Source organism: Nelumbo nucifera, chromosome 6 (assembly GCF_055504915.1).
Source record: "Nelumbo nucifera cultivar China Antique chromosome 6, China Antique-T2T, whole genome shotgun sequence".
NCBI lineage: Eukaryota > Viridiplantae > Streptophyta > Magnoliopsida > Proteales > Nelumbonaceae > Nelumbo > Nelumbo nucifera.
Window position 1 is genome coordinate 27,151,152 of NC_142654.1, and position 16,971 is coordinate 27,168,122.

The window sequence follows — 16,971 nt, forward strand, 5'->3', positions numbered from 1 at the left end:
AAAAATTTGGATCATTTCTCGATTTGTGTGTATCATTCTTGTGCTGGAATCATGCTAATCTTTTCTGTATCGTTCCAATTTTATCGAATGTCTTAAAACACAAACAAGCTGCCTCTCCAATGAAGAGGGACTAAGGGACTTGGGCTAATTGATCCATCCTTTTTCTTTCTCCCTCTCTTCCTGGGAGACGGGGTCCTACAAGAAGATATAAAGGGCATTCTAGACCTAGATTTACCAATTGTTCATACAAATGAAAGGGATTTTTTTTAGCTAAAAAGGTTGTAACACTACAATCGTGCTTATCTTATTTCCTCAATTTTTCGTAAAAGACACTATGATCGATATCATTAAATGGCAGGCTTTAGTGTCTAGCCTGGCCCATGCTTGTTCAGTCGTTCTTAAGTTATTTATATTGGGTAGCCCTGGGCTGAATTATTAGAAATGTCAGGCCCATGTTTCAGCTTGGGTCAGGTAGGCACAACTTTGTAAGTACGTTTAATGAATACTTAAATTTTTCTTTGACACCTGTCTCTTAAAATATCTTCAACCCGTCCTTGAAAAAGATTAAAAGTTGTTAAAATATTTTATCAAATGCTCATTTAACGTGCTTAATTATCATGTTTGGCTTCATTCAAACTCATTAAATCAAGTGCTGGATGGAGCAAACTGCATGAGCCTGCCGACAATGATTCCTAAAAAGAGGAAGGATAAAAGACTATGCTAGCCCATTGACCATTTATAAAATAAAAAAATAAAGGAATAAGTAGACTGTACTTCACCTCAGAAATCTGAAATTACAGCTCCCTCCTAGAGGTTGTTTGGTATCCATGGTATTTATAAGATAAATTTTTTCTATGATTTTGTCTTGAAAAACGAGACAAAATCTGTTTAAAACGTTTTGCACGATTTTTTTACATCTCAGCGCCACTAGACGCCACTAGGCACTATATAAGCCAAACAATGAAAAACCAGTCTTGAAAATGAAAAACGTCAAGATTGGTGTTTCTTTAATAAACGATTCACACAATTTTTGAGAGAGTCATTTATCATATAAACGGCTCAACCAAATAACTTTTTAGGCATTTTCTGTTAAACGCATCTCTAATGCTGAGCTGGCACCGTTTCTTCCAAAAGCTACATCAATACCAAACACCATCCTAATCTACTAGTAGCCCCCCTATAAACTGCATCATGCCTGTGGATTTGGCATCGATTCATGATCAGGATTCATCCCAATTGTACGGTGGAGATAAGATTTCTAAGGGTAGACTGAACAATAAAAACTTCAATAATAAATGAGAAGGGAACAAATACAATGATCAAAGACCCTGGTTTCCCTTTTCCAATATTACCCCTTCCAAGTAACGAGCTTTTGTTATGTATATATTGACAAATGAGCCTGATCTTGCTTTTACAATATTATCCTATATAAAAGCCGTATTTCTTTTGTCGAAAATGGAACTCCATGTGTTTCGTTTCTCGGGTTTCATTGATAATCAGAGTTTTTGCGGTAATGAATATTAAACGAGAAAGCATGCCGGAATCCTTCTCAGCAATGTTGTGTTTTTCCCCATCTGAGAGATTGTTTCTAATCTCTTTTATTCTTGTTCTCTGATAATCAGTTAGTTTTTAGCTAGAAATGCCATAGGTTTTAACTACATTACTTCTTTTATGAAATCTTTTGCTATTATTATTCTATTAATTTTAATTAGGGTTTCAGTTTAACAACATATGTAACGAAATCAGGTGTAGATTTACATGTTTTATAAGCAGATTTTGTGCTTTATGATTTCTCTTGTTAATTTTTTGTGACTCAATTATTTTTAATCAATTAGTGTTTAAAATAGGTTTAAAATGACTATCAGCTGCTAATAGTGGTTGTTCAACAATTTCAAGTCTTTTTTTTTAGCTTAGGCATGCCGTAAAGGATAGGTAAGGATTACTTTTGTTTTATTATATATATATGTATGCCAATATTGTATTGTTTAATAAGTTCTTATCCCACCTTTGGTTCTGTTCTTGTTACTGTTTTAGCTGTTGTAACTTTTGTTTTTGGTTATGTAGAGAGAAGTAGTGGAAGTACTTAATCAGGAGTTTCTCAAGTTAATCTAAATGTTGTTCCAACTACATGTAGTGAATGTCCCATTTGCGAGTTCAATGTTGGGAATGAGGTAAATAATTCTAATTTTGCACTGTTTTTTATCAAAACGACCAAGCATCCATAGTGGGAAAATTTGATCATCTTGTTTTTTTTATTTTTTATTTTTTTATATTTGAGAATTCCATGATGCCATAACCATTTGAATAAATCCGTTTCATTTTTATGTTGCTCCTTTGTTGTGTATTTTGCCCATGGTTACACCCTTTCTTTTTCTTTTCATTTTTTTTCTTTTTTGTCATGGTCCCACATAATAGATGTCATTTTCGTAAATTGTAGAAGCAAGAAAAATCAAGACATGAAGAGTTTTCTAGCCAAGTTTTAAATGTACTTGACCATTTCCAAGCCAGCATATTTTTGGGCTTTCTACCTTAAGCATGTTTTTCCTTTTGGGTTTCATCCAAGAGGAATTGTGGTGCTGTCCCTTCTATTTTAGGATATGTTAAGATTGTTAAGTTCATGTGGAGTGTATTGATGAGTGGATTCTGCTAAATGTGAAATACCTGCATTCAAGGTTTGAAGTATCGACCCATATCGGCTGATACATATCATTCCGAGATCCCTCCGATATGCTCCTATAATGGATGTATCGGGGGTCTGACCGGTTCAGGGGGTGGAGGAGCCCTAAACCGGCCCCCCTGAACCAGTTTAAAAAAAAATAAGAAAAAAAATAATATCGATTCGCCCGATACACCCCTACCAGCGTATCAAATGTATCGATATTTTGAACCTTACCTACATTATTGTTCAGTTTTTGTAAAACCTGTGTTGATCATTTTGTGTTTTCATCTTGGTACTTTCCTTCTTTTTTAAGATACATAAAGTCACTTTTTCTTTTTTAAGATACATAAAACTTCAAGAATTGAACAAATTGATGCTAACGCAAGCAGTCAAGAATCAACCAAGTTTTTACAGCCAACTTAGTTAAATTTCTATACTGGATGTGGTTAATCATCCATTGATTCAAATACCCCGGGCAATTCTACTAATCTACCAAAATAAAGCAGTAAATACTAGTAGTGAGAAATGAGAAATGTAGGATCATTCATCCCTATCTATTATTCCACGCTAAACTTTTACTTCGATATGTCCATTCACTTGCATTTCAGGATCAAAACAAGTTAACGCAGGGACAAAGAGCAGTCTGAGGAGAGTTCCTCTGTGCAAGTAGTACTGGATCAGAAAAGAGTGGGATAAGATGCACAGGGGCGGATCAACCCTATTGGTACTAACAGGCTGGAAACCATTAGCCCCAAGCTTGGTTTAGTTCATTCATTAAATATTTCAAAGCATGTCCAAGCTTGACCTGTTACGTCAACCCTTATAAGATTACCTCTGTCCAAGCTATGCCATTCAGCACTTGTAGTGAGCTTGGTTAGTGGTTGCAGAGCTACTCCATATCTAATGGTATGGATCACGAGTAATGACTTTTCATATAAAAAAGCAAATTGCATGAGTTCACTACCCGTGTACCAAAAAATGAACGACGACTAAGTAGTAACTGGTCGAATGGAAAATATATTTTTACTGGGTCCGATTGGACCTTTTATAAATAAAGCAGATAAGCTAGATAGAATAACGAGAATACAAAGTCTCCAGACTTCAATCGCCTTGCAGCCTCCAAGAACTGAAACGCTCTGTACAACGAACTCTAGATTCTAAAATAGGTCTAACCATCCAAACCTAAACATGAAACCAAATCTTCTTACACTAGTCAACTCTGATCCGAGGTTTAAGCAATCCCCCCTCCCCCAGACCCTTTAACTGCTGCTCATTGCCCAACACATACACACACATAGGCTTCGCAAATCACGTGGCTAAATCCAACTGAACTGCAAACAAGGTACAAGATTAAAAGCACAAACGACACCTTTCTGGAGCTATAGAACCTATTACCCTCAATGACAAAATGAGCATTTGGTTGTTTTTGTTACTGACCAGAAAATACACACATGCTTAATGGAGTCATCCACTCTGGTTAAGTGGTTATTCCTTGAAGACTCAGTTTACTTTATGAAGTTCTCTCCATTAAGCAAGAATAGTAAAGGTAATGCATAGGACGATGCACTCAAAGAAGCTCCGACCTTCATCATAACATCAATTGCAAAAGAAGTGAACCTGAAGCTGTCTTCCCATTGACCCTGGGATGTAAGCCATATGCATATCTACCAAGTTCCATAACTTCCATTCCCCTTGACCTGAAGCTGTCTTCCCATTATGCCTCAGTTGAATTTCAAGAAATAAATAAGAAAAAAAAAAAAACAGAATTGGGGAAAAAGGAGTCCCGATATGGTTGCTTACCAAATTTAAATATCCAGTACATATATTTAATAGCAAAACAAATTAGATACCTTTCGATATGAACCAGATGAAAACGATGAAGATGAAAAATGAAATAGAATCATTTGGGTATTTATCACCTGAATTCATAACTCTTGTAATTATGAGAAATACTTGATTCAGATACACAAATTCGTATGGTATTGTGCTGTCTGGTTTACCAATCAAGGAGATGAAAGGGGAGAAAGAAAATATTTTCTTTACAAGCAGCTCTACAAGGGAGGTATAACAGAAAACCCCAATCAGTAATGAAAGTGGAAAGCAGAACTCTGTAATCAGTAAAGAGAAGAAGCACAACTGTGCATTGAAATGAAGCATCCTTTGGATGCCAATCTAATCACTTGTTTTACACCAAAGCCGAGGTTCCTTTCAAGCTCGGCATTCTGTCCTGGGTCATATGCAGAATTCTGGCATCAATCTTGCAGCCCAACAAGCCAAAGTCATCCAAGATCTATCTAATTGCGAAGAAAGACACCAAATATGGGGAGCCCCCTTCATAAATCAAATGCGTTATACCCAATTGTTTTCACCATTTGCTCCTCCCATAAGTCGAATACTAATGATTTGGATGAAGAACCAATATGTGCTTCTCTTCTTCATTCTGGCTTTTACACTGGGAAACAAGGATACACTCAATCTGCACGCTTGGTGCCAATTAGATACACCTGAGATTGAATGACGGTCCTCCCAATTCTAAATCCTGGAATAACTGTGAAACCAACCTTCGCTCTTGTTTGGTCTCGTGTCACACCTTCCCGCGTGACGTTTTCCATGTAAACCATCGAGAAATCAACCCCTCTCTCCACCTGAAAAATCTCAACCGGTGGATCGAACGAGAATGCCAACTTATGCAGCATCCAAATGGAACTAGCCATGTTTACAAACAACTCGTGGAAAGCAGCGGAAGCCCTCCAAGAACTCAACACAAGTTCGTTCTGGTCCAAGGTTTTGAACAGAGAGGACTCCATGGTAGGGTGAATTAGCTGCTCGTACTTGTTCTCACAAAACCTGGCGAAATCACCACTTGGGTCCCTATTTAGAAGCTCCATCTCGTTACCTGTACCGTGCTCGACAAATTGCCTCAAAGAATTTTTCCTCCGAATACTCAAATCAACTCCATTATACTCGATTTCATCTCCTCCCAAGCCAAAACCCTCTAAATCGAAGCCTTCAAACATTACTAAACAAACGTACGAGAGAAACGCATACCGATTATGCCCCCTCTTCACGTAGTCGATACCCGGTTGAACGGAGTTCGCAGCCAAATCCAAATCCCACCCGGCTTTCTTCATCAAAGAGATCAAGAGCTTAGTAAAACTATGCACCGATCTGCAAGCGTCCTGTAAAACCGAACTGAAAACTCCGACAGACAATAGAACCTCAGAAGAAGAAGAAGAAGAAGAAACAGACGAGGACGCGGACGATGAAGAAGATGAAGAAGAATAAGAATTCAATGACGAAGTAGAATTCGAATTACACAGCCTCTTGGATAACCTGAGATTGGAATTTTGAATTTTCTCCAACTTTTGCTTCATTGTGGAAACCTCAGCATCTTTGAGATCGATATCGGACTGTAACGTGTTGACGACTATCTCCAAAGTACGGAGCAGACTCTGATTCTCCTGTACCTGAGCTTCCAAATCAGACAAAGCGATAGGGAAATTGGGGTTAGGGGTAGGGTTCTTGCGAAAATCCCTATAAGATTGTTTCAACTCGGATAGTCTCTGAAGGTGCGAGACCAAAGCTCGATCAGCCGTCTTTATATTGTCGGCATCGAAAGGGGCATGAGCAGTCTGAAATTGCAAATAAGAAGCTTCGAAGGAGGAAATGGTGGCGAAGAGGGAAGAGATTAGGGTTTGGACGATTTGGAGATTGTCGGGGTGGTAACGATCTCTCTCATTTTGTTGTTGTGGTTGTTGTTGTTGAGGTGGTGGTGATGGTAATTGCTGGTGTTGGTGATACTGCTGCTGCTGCTGCAGTTGGGCAGGTGGGGTTGGCTTAATGAGTTGATCGGGCTTGATGACGACGACGCGCTGACCGGTGATGACTTCTTCAGTGGAGTCGAGAAGGGAGAGGGGATCGGCATCGTCGTCTTCTTCGTCCGCGAAGAATTCGATGGTTTTGGTCTTGAAGGCCAAGGCGAACTTCTGAAACATTTCGGAGATTTGGGGGGGAGCCTTTGCTGGACCTTCCATCTCTGGCATTTCCCCTCTCTCTTTCTTTTAACTTGGCAGAAGAAACCAAAAACAGAAAATACTAGCTTCTTTTTGTTGTTATCCGGTGAGACGAACAACTCCGCCGAGAGACTTGAGACTAGAGACCAGATACTAGAGAGAGAAGTCGTGATTGAACAGGAGAGAGAGAGAGAGAGAGAGAGAGAGAGAGAGAGGGCGCTTGGGTTTGTTGCAGTGCTTTTGAATGGGGATGGAATGTAATGTTGAAAGGGGTTCTCGAGAATTCCAACGAACGGAAGTTTTCTCTTCACTTCTTTATTAGTATTTGAAATAAAGGAAAATTACACTTTATTAACTTGAAGTATGGGGTAGTATCAAGTTAGTACTAAGTGTGTCAACGGATCGGTTTTGAATTGTACCCGTCCGGTCCAAAATCAATTTGGACGGACCAATAGATTGGATCAACCCGGTCCAAAATATTTATTAGATTGGATTGGGTTGGATTAAGCCAATATCTGATCTATTGATATAAAATAAGAGTATAAGTGCCAATGGGCCTGGTTTAGATTGAAACTGATGTAACCGTTTTTGGTCATGTACCATTTTTTGGGATGTGTAAAATTTTTTGGCTAAGTACCTCGTGTTTGACCTGGTGGTGACGTGCCTTGGTGATGAGCTACTTGGTGGCGAACTTCCCGGGGGAGAACTGCCTGGTGATGCTTCCTGGTGGCAAACTGCCTAATGGCGAACTGCCTGGTGGTGAACTGCCCGGTGGCGAACTGCCCGGTGGCGAACTGCCTGATGGCGAACTGCCCGGTGGTGAACTGCCTGATGGCGAACTGCCCGGTGGTGAACTGCCTGATGGCGAACTGCCTGATGGCGAACTGCCTGGTGGCGAACTGCCCGGTGGCGAACTGCCTGGTGGCGAGCTGCCCGGCAGTGCTCCCTGGTGGCGAACTGCCTGATGGCGAACTGCCTGGTGACGAACTGCTTGATGGCAAACTGCCTGGTGGCGAACTGCCCGGCAGTGCTACCTGGTGGCGAACTGCCTGATGGCGAACTTGTCACTTAACTTGCTCCTAGGCGGTCTGCAACTCAGAGGATGGTGGAGCTCCCTGGTGCAGCGCTACCCGACTACCCCCTGCGGGAGGTGATTTTCTCTCCTTTGTAGACGACGGGAGCTGAGGGACCTGCGGGAATTGAATCAGAGGACTCGGGGGTATTTTCCCGGTGGGGACTCTCCGATGCCTAAGTTAGCATTCTGATTACAGAGGGCTTGGAGAGAAATGAGAGAGCAAGAGAGCGGGGGTTACCATACTCTTTTTTTTTCCTCCGTTGGCTTTGGGGGTCGGAGTCCTTATATAATGGTGCCCTCGCAGGTTAGGTGGGTAAAAAGCCTTCAAATGGTAAGACGTCATATCCCGTCAGAACCGGGGTACGGTGATGAACTCCTCGAGGTTGTCAGGTCAGCGCCTGTCAGTCGACGGGTCGGTGTCCGGGCCAGGTTGCCAGGCCGGCGCCTGTGTCAGTCAGCGGGTCGGTGTCCGGGCCAGGTTGCCAGGTCGGCGCCTGTGTCAGGGTCAGGTCATCAGGTCGGCGCCTGTGTCCGGGTCATGTTGTCAGGTCGGCACCTGTGTCCGGGCCAGATCGCCAGGTCGGCGCCTGTGTCAGTCAGCGGGTCGGTGTCTGGGCCAGGTTGCCAGGTCGGCGCCTGTGTTCGGGTCAGGTCAGCAAGTCGGCGCCTGTGTCCGGGTCTTGTTGTCAGGTCGGCGCCTGTGTCCGGGCCAGATTGCCAGGTCGGCGCCTGCGTCCGGGCCAGATTGCCAAGTCGGCGCATGTGGCAGGCTCATCCGGCCAGTTCGCGCAGTTCGCGAAGGCAGCGCGCAGTTCACGCAGGTCGCGCCAGGTCGCGCACAGGCCGCGCCAGGCCAGCCAGACCGGTGCCCGGGGGGGGACCAACTTGGTAAGTTGTTGCCTGGGGGCTTGCCTAGTTGTCACGAGGTCCACGTGTCGCAACTTCACTGGAGGGCCAAATCTGCCCTCATCAGAAACCAATCTAAATCAAAACGAATTTGAATAGATTGGATGGTCCAGACATTGAATTGGACCGGTCCAAAATGGTCTAATATATTCATTGGACTAGATTAGACCTGGTCCATTTATAATGGATTCACATTGGACAGGATAGGATTGGACCAAATCCAGTCCAATTAACACCCCTAGTTAGTACCTAAACTTTCATATGTATCACTATAGTACTTAAACTTTCAAAAAGTGTCAAGTTAGTCCTTGCTGTTAACCAATCATCGGTTAACTGTTGAAAATGTCCAAACTACCCTTCAAAAGAAGACTGTTCATTGTTTTTTCTACTTGAGATTGAACTGGTTGAGGTGTTTGAGATTCTAGACTAATGAAGTCATTGTCTTCTACCTTTATATCTTAAAAACATTCTTGTCTAATTATTTCTTTGCTTTCGGTTATTGTTTCCCTCTATCTCTTTTTATTTGAAGATAACCGGTCCAATCTCAAGGTAGAAGATAATGAACAGTATCTTCTTTTGAAGGATAATTTTAACATTTTCAATAGTTAATTGACAATTCATTGACGGTAGAGACCAACTTAAGAATTTTTGATTAACGGTAGAGACTAACTTTACACTAACCAAAGTTAAAAGTTCGAAATTTTTCCTTCAAATAAAAATGTGAAACTGTGTATTGTGTGAGCCTTTTGAATCTTCTTCCTAAATCCCACTTGGATTGATGATACCAAAAGGAAAATTGTAAATTATGTTTTCTCACATGCCAAATTAATTAAGTCTGGGCCATCTGATTTCATATCTCGCAAAAAAGAGAGTCTACAGATCCAATGGTAAAACTATGAGGAAATTTTATATCTGACAACGCGGTTTTCTCACTTTAGTCTTCTGTACAATGATGAGGGTGTGGGGCTTAGTTCCAACCTCCAACTCTCCAAGCAACAAACTTCCAAAGCTCAATACGAAAAAAGAAGTTGCATTTGCCAGCCACTGAACATCATTTCACCAGGTTCTGTGTAACATGATACCTCAAGAACAACAACAACAGGGTTTCAGGTTCTGGGGTTAATATGTTTGTCTCTGAATGTTGGGGTAATGGACATCAATAAATTATGTTTTTTTAATCATCCCAATTTACTTATGGGATTGATGGCGTGTTCAATTCTGTCATTATATAAGAAGTAGTTGGAATTTGGAATTAATTATATATGGCACTAACAATATAGTAGACTAGCACATGAATGGATTATGGATAATCTCTGCTGCTTCAGACCTTAGTAGTCTTTTGGCTACTTTTATATGTTTTTATTCTAAGGTAGTAGAGGAAAAGGGTTTGCTTGTTGGAAAGGAAAGACACAAGAAAAGAATCAGATAAGCATGTTTTTACTTTCTGCAACTTTAGCAAAGACAAGGAAAGGGCTTTGAGGTTGTAGTTTTGTAAGACAGGTGAGTAGCTCCCTGCTCTTTTCTGTCTCTTCTTTTCTTTGGATTCAAGAATTCTCGCTTTAAAAAGCAAATAGGGCGGTGGTAAGTGATCCAATCCAATCCTGAGTGGCATTGCCATTTGCCAGCTGGGATGATGATGATGATGAGGGTAGTTACAGTTGGGGAGCGTAGATTACAATACAAGGACTGGAAAAGTTCAACCCCATCATCCTTTCTAGACAAAATTATCCCACTGCCAAGTGCCTAAGTACCAACTTTTTCCTTTTTATATTGTATTATACATTGGTTTCTGTAATTTGTGCACAGTTGAATTGGGCGTAAATACTTTATTTTATGCATCCATTCTTTAACTTTAACTTTAACAACAACAACAACAAAAAGATTATAAATGGCAAATCCAAATGATTCACGACAAAGAGCTATTAGCATATCCAAATTTAATTGAACCCAATTACAAATTAATGTCCAGCAGAATCTACAGAAAAAAATTAAAAAAAAATAGAGTTAATCCCTGAAAAATGTAATAGCAAATGATTCTGTATTAAAATTTAATTAATTGTTGTATCACTTGTATGTAGTTGTAATAGTGCAAACAAATTAGATTAGACATGATCAATTAATTGATCATGGACAATGGGACACCGTCCCCACAGTAATGTTCATGGATGATGAATCATGAATCACGGGAAATGTCGTTTCATAAGGCATTAAACCAAAGATGTGATTTCATTCTTATTTCTTTAGTCAACAACCCCTCTTTTTTAAAACCTCTATCCCAAAGCTTGTCTTTTTTCTCTAATCAATAACCACCAATAATAAAGAAAATCTCTCTAATGGTTGAATATTGTTTAATTAAAAAAAAAAGTGAGAGTCTTTGTTTATCTACCTACTCTACAAGGGATACAATGTTTTCAATGGGAGTCTTTGTTTTCAGTTTTTCACTCGTGTTGGCTAATTGCAAATTGACTGAACCAACAATTCAAATCCTATGTTATAATTTATGAACACTTCATACATATCTAAATTCATTCATGGATGATATATCTCCTTACAATTTTTGGAGAGCAATACAGGATTTGACTGCCCGAGCCTGGTCCATTTGGATTTGTTAAATTAACTTTTATGCTTGGGTTGATGAAAGCCCACTAGACCATGGCCCCAAAGCCTGAGCCTGACCGAAGACCAGCCCATATATTAATTTGAAAGTTTGAGGCTACGCTTGGCACATTGAAGACCAAATTGAACCCACTCAAGATGGAGTCCAGATTTGCTGATCATCGCATGAGAAGATAACACCTGTCCATACACATGCAAAACATTTTGGCATGTGTGGGAAACTAATGCAGGAGTGTTAAACCCCACTGTTAGCTTCCAAAAAAATTTCAAACTAAATTTCAGAAAATGTTCTCTCTTCTTCACCCTAAACCCCATCTTTATCTCCAAATACTGTTCATCTCTGAAATCTTAATCACCACCTCTTCATTCTCTCTCTGCGTCTTTGAACTTCTCTCTCTTTATCTAAACACTGCTCTGAACCTAAACCCCATCTTTGAACTCCTCTCTCTTAATCGACCCTAAACCCCATCTTCTCTCACCGTTTAAAAATTTGAAACCCTGATCACTTCTCTGAACCTTATCTTCCTAACTTGTAATCCTATTTTCTCAACTTATTGGAATCCGATTATCCCTGGCATTTGCAACTACCATCATTCTACTCTCATTGGTGCTACTATAGGTGAGTCTTTCAAAACTTCTCTAAGTTCTCTGTTTAATTTATACTTTTACCTTATTCCCCCTCTTTGTTTCTAGTTAAAGGCATAGGGTACTGGTAAGCCAACTTCCCTAAGTTTCTTTACTGGATTTTAGACGTCTCTTGTTATTATTTCTTTACTGGATTTTAGACGTCTCTTGTTGTTATTTCTTTAATGGATAACATTCATTTCGTTTATTTCTTCTTTTTAATTCTGAATGGAAATGCTAGATTGGTTAATTGGATGGCTCGCAAAACGACCAACGCCAATATCTGCGTTGAAACATATCACATATGTGCCCAAGATTATTTACATTAATCTCAACCCTAAGAACAACAGATCCACTAGTTAGGGGTATATTTCCAAACAATTGAGAGTTGTCGTATAATGACTTTATTCACAAGTGCTCTGAGACATTGCTCTAGAAGTGGAGGTAGGGACTTTTAGGCCCTGTTTGATGATTAAGTACTTGTTAAAAGAAGTACTTACAAGTACTTAGAAGTACTTATTTTAACAACCACTTAAGGTTGTTTGGTAATCCAATTTTTAAATCATTTATTATGTTTTTAAGCACTTATTGGAGTGGAAATGTTTGGTAAGCTATTTTCCCCATAAGTGCTTATATTGATGCAAATGACAATTTTAGCCCTCACTTCACTCATACATATATACAATGCTTTTCACATGTTATAATATACATTTCAACTGAGAGCCCACACAGACCCCACTTCATGACAACTAGGAGCCCACGTGGACCCACACGTGAATCACCATGTGGACTCAATTAATAACAATAATAATAATAATAATAATAATAATAATAATAATAATAATTATTTGGCACTTCACCAAAACCCTAAGAGTCGTCTCTTGCAACTGACAATCTCTAGAAGATGTCGGAAACAATGGACAAGTTCGAGAAACAATTTGTCGCCGAAAAATCCTATTAATAAAATATTAAAATGCAAAAAAATGGGGTGGTGGACATTCTGGTGACAGAGTGGGTCTTCCATGGAGACTGCCTTTCCGACTTCCAACCTCCTCTTCCTCTCTGTCGATCGTCGTTCGCCACCGGAGCCACTTATGTCTTTCGATCTGTCCAAGACGGAAAAGAAACTAAAGAATCCATGAAGAGAGTTTCGTGATCGAGTAGGAGTCTTGAAGCTCTGCAATAATGGCGATTCTCTACGCAGTGGTGGCACGAGGGACAATCATTCTAGCTAAGTTCAGCTCTGTCTCTGGGAACATAGGCGTTGTTGCACGAAGGATCATGGAGAAATTGCCGTCTGAAGCTGATACGAGACTGTTTCTCGCAAGATCGGTATATATTTCACATACTGAGATCGAATGGTCTCACCTTTCTATGCATGGCGAACGACACCTTCGGATGGTGAACAAGGTTCACCGCCGATTGTCGCCAGTGGACCTGCAACTGGTGCGCCGCTACCTAGGTTTGAGGTTCGAATGAATGGAGAATGAGGAGGTATAACCCTCGTAGGGGTATTTTAGGCATTATAAAATTATCAGGGACTGGTTCGTCCAATTTTTTTGGAGAAGTACTTCTTCAAAAAGTACTTAAAAAAAAGCCAAGTTGAAGCCACTTTTTTAAAAAAGTACTTCTTCCCCACTTTTTTACCAAACACCCATAAGTACTTAAAAACCAGTTAATGTGTGGTCCCATGTCTTAAAAGAAGTACTTGTTAAAAGAATTACTTCTTTTAAGTGTTCTCAAACACTATCTTAATCATAGTGCTCTGAGAAACATTTTTGCTTCCTATCCATCCAACATCATGTTTAAAAAGTTTTGTGCCAAGAAGAAAATAATGTATGAGTATATAATATAGGAAAATTTATTTTTATTGGTTACTAGATCTATTAGTATACCCATGGTTGCTTTATCTAATTTATGCTACCAATGTAGTTAAGGTGACTTATTACAAGTTGCTTTAATTGTGAAAAAACTCCAAATTTGTGCTAAAAACAAACTACTAGCATGGTTTATTTGCTCCATTTTGTGAGTTTTGAGTGGTTGTTCATTTTCAACACTAACACTTTTACCAAGCCACCACTCCAAGTTCATCCTAATATATGTTCTCAATGAGAATAGATTTTATTCCAATTTTCAGATCTAAATTGCATACTCATTCCTTAGATACAATAATGGTTTCAAAATTTTAAATTAACCATTGTAAGAGCACCTAGAAAGTTTATTCATTTATCACCCTAGGCTAACCCACTATGTAGCTAATTGTGCAAAGTAACATACTATAATGTTCCTTCTAAAACTATGTAATTTCTTATAGAATTAATCAAGTTCCTACTTGTTCAATTCCAAATAAATGACTATAATGCTACCAAAAAAAACAAATCAAAGTAGGAGCTAGAACACCCCTTAGGATTATATTTTGGGATTTGAGGTACAAAATAATATGGTAGAAGGTTCCAATACAATCTTGGCATCTTTAATAAGGGAGTAAATAGACTTGATGTGCCATCTTTGAAGAAGCCCACATGTTACAATGGCAGTTAAATTGTAAAAACTAACTTTTTCTCTTTAATCATTCACTTTATTACTCAAAATCATGGTTTTCAAAACCGGATCAAACCGGACGGTTGGACCGAAAAACCGGTAACCGATCAGCCCCCCGGGTCCGGTTTTACTAAAAATCGGAAATTGTTAAAAAAGCATTGAAAATATCAGAAAACCATTGACCCGGGTGGCCGGACCGCTAAACCATTCAACCCAAGCAGTGGTTCACGGGTTAGTATTTTTGTTTTTAATGTTTAAAAAATAAATAAATAAAATACCTATTATATCCCAACCCAGTTCAAACCCCTTTAGCTTTAAGGTTAGAATTTCTAACCCTTCCCAAGTTCCCTCCTCAGTCCTCTCAAGTCTCAACCCTCACACCCTACCGACTGACCACCTGCAGCAGCCATCATCTCCGGCTTCTGACGACGACCGGCGAGCTTGCAACAGCAAAAAGACTCATCCTCACCAACACTTACAGCAGCATCCGACGGCGAAAATTTCTCCCTTCTTTTATTCCTTCTTACTTACAAGTTTATTTCGGCACGTCTAGGGAAATGGGTTTTCTGGGTTGTTGGTCAATCCTCATCCATATCATTTACCAGCACTTGCAGCGGCAAATGGTGATCTTGCAGCGGTTGTCCGACAAATTTGCAGCGGCACTCAGCTGGCTCATCTAGTAAAGTCATAAGATGTATTTCCTACTAACCTGGCATTGAATCCCACATTCACCCTCCCCACCTCAAATTTTTCCTAACAAAAAGATATTTTGAAACTTGTTGACTTTAGAGATCTGCAGAATAGATAGCTACAGTTAGGTTGCATCAAGAAAATAACTCTCTTTGTCTAGTTTAGAAGGATGACCTAGTATTAGCTTTGGTTCAGGTGAACTATGTCTCTAAAAAAAATTAATATTGGTAGCACACCATTAGTTGGGTTCTATATTTTTTGGAATTTTTTCTCTATTTTTTTGTATTTTTTCTCTATTTTTTTGCAGTGGTTCTCTACTTTTTGTATTTTCTCTATTTTTTTTGTATTTTATTTAAATTTCTATGGTATTTTTTATTATATATAAATATTTTTTGTTTTTTATTTATTTATGGCGTCACAGGTCGAACCGTTCGACCTGAACGGTTGAACTGCCGAATCGAAATGTAGGGTTAGAGAACAGTGAAAAACAATATTAACTTAAAAATGTTGGGTTAGAGAGCATTCCAATGAGAGCAATGAAAACAGAACATTCCAAAATGTTTGGTGGTAAAAAAGCTTGAAAAGTAGTGAAAACAGAACATTCCAAAATTCAGGGTTAGAGAGCAGTTCGATGAAATCAATACAAAACCCCCAAGTGCTATAAAATATTAACTTAAAATACAAAACATTGTTTTAGAGAGCAAAAAATCTTTTTAATTAGAAGACTTATCTGTAATAGCTTCAATGAGAGCAATACGATGGTAATTGTGAATGTTGGAAATAATCGGATTACAAGTTTGGAAGATAAGGTTCAGAGAAGTGATTAGGGTTTTAAATTTTTAAACGGTGAACAACATTCAGAGATAAAGAGAAAGAAATTCAGAGACGCAGAGAGAGAATGAGGGAGAAATGAGGAGATGGTGATTAAGATTTCAGAGATGACAGTATTTGAAGACAAAGACGGGGTTCAGGGACGAAGAAGAGAGAGAACTTTTTTTTTCTGAAATTGAGTTTGATTTTTTTTTTTTTTTTTGGACTGATGGGGTTCAGGTAACTAACACCCCTCCGTTAGTTCCCCACACATGCCAAAGTGTTTTGCGTGTGTATGAACAAGTGTTATCTTCTCATGCGGTGGTCAGTTATGTGGTCATACAAGTGTGATCAGCAGATCCGGATTTCCTTACACATGCCAAAGTGTTTTGCATGTGTATGGACAGGTGTTATCTTCTCATGCGGTGGTCAGCTATATGACCATACAAGTGTAGTCAGCAGATCCGGACACCTAAAGAGGGGTAAATTAAATCTTTATTTTCATGATTTGACAAAATATTAGTACTATCACAAGTAGTCGGTGCATGAAAAAGATAATGTTAAAAGCCATCGCGAATCAAGCTGGGAAACCATAGCCACAAGTTCATACCCGGTTCTTACTCACCCATAACAGAACTGCTGTTGGAGAGGGCCGAGAGGCTACCTGTGTAGTGTTTAATACTGGGGAGTGGGAAGGATTTCCTTCTAGCAAAATCAGTTGAGATGCATATTTTGTATTTGGCTGTTGAAGTGGCATCCAACAACTTAATCGAAACATGCAGATATTGGTGATGGGTGGCTGTTTGGTTGTGATATCACACATGAATGGCTTAGTGGAGAGTAAGGTTTTTAAAACTCAACTGGACAACGAACTGGTTAGGGGTCCGATTCTTAGGTCAAACAGTCCGATCATTCGAACTGAACAAATGGCCCATTCTGACAAAAAATAAAAAATTTTAAAAAATAAAAACAGACTAAATCATTAAATGGTTCAACCACCCGAGTCAGCAGTTTACTGACCAAATCGCAATATCTTG

General features: G+C 39.3%; 1 non-coding gene and 1 pseudogene across 1 annotated transcript; both read right to left on the bottom strand.

The window, feature by feature from the left end:
- Positions 1-105, bottom strand: LOC148790704 (U6 spliceosomal RNA). The gene has a single exon (XR_016078010.1). It is a non-coding gene; the product is annotated as a U6 spliceosomal RNA (small nuclear RNA).
- A 4,444-nt stretch (positions 106-4,549) lies between these two features.
- Positions 4,550-6,983, bottom strand: LOC104598580 (protein GRAVITROPIC IN THE LIGHT 1-like; annotated as a pseudogene).
- Between the last annotated feature and the right edge of the window lie 9,988 nt (positions 6,984-16,971).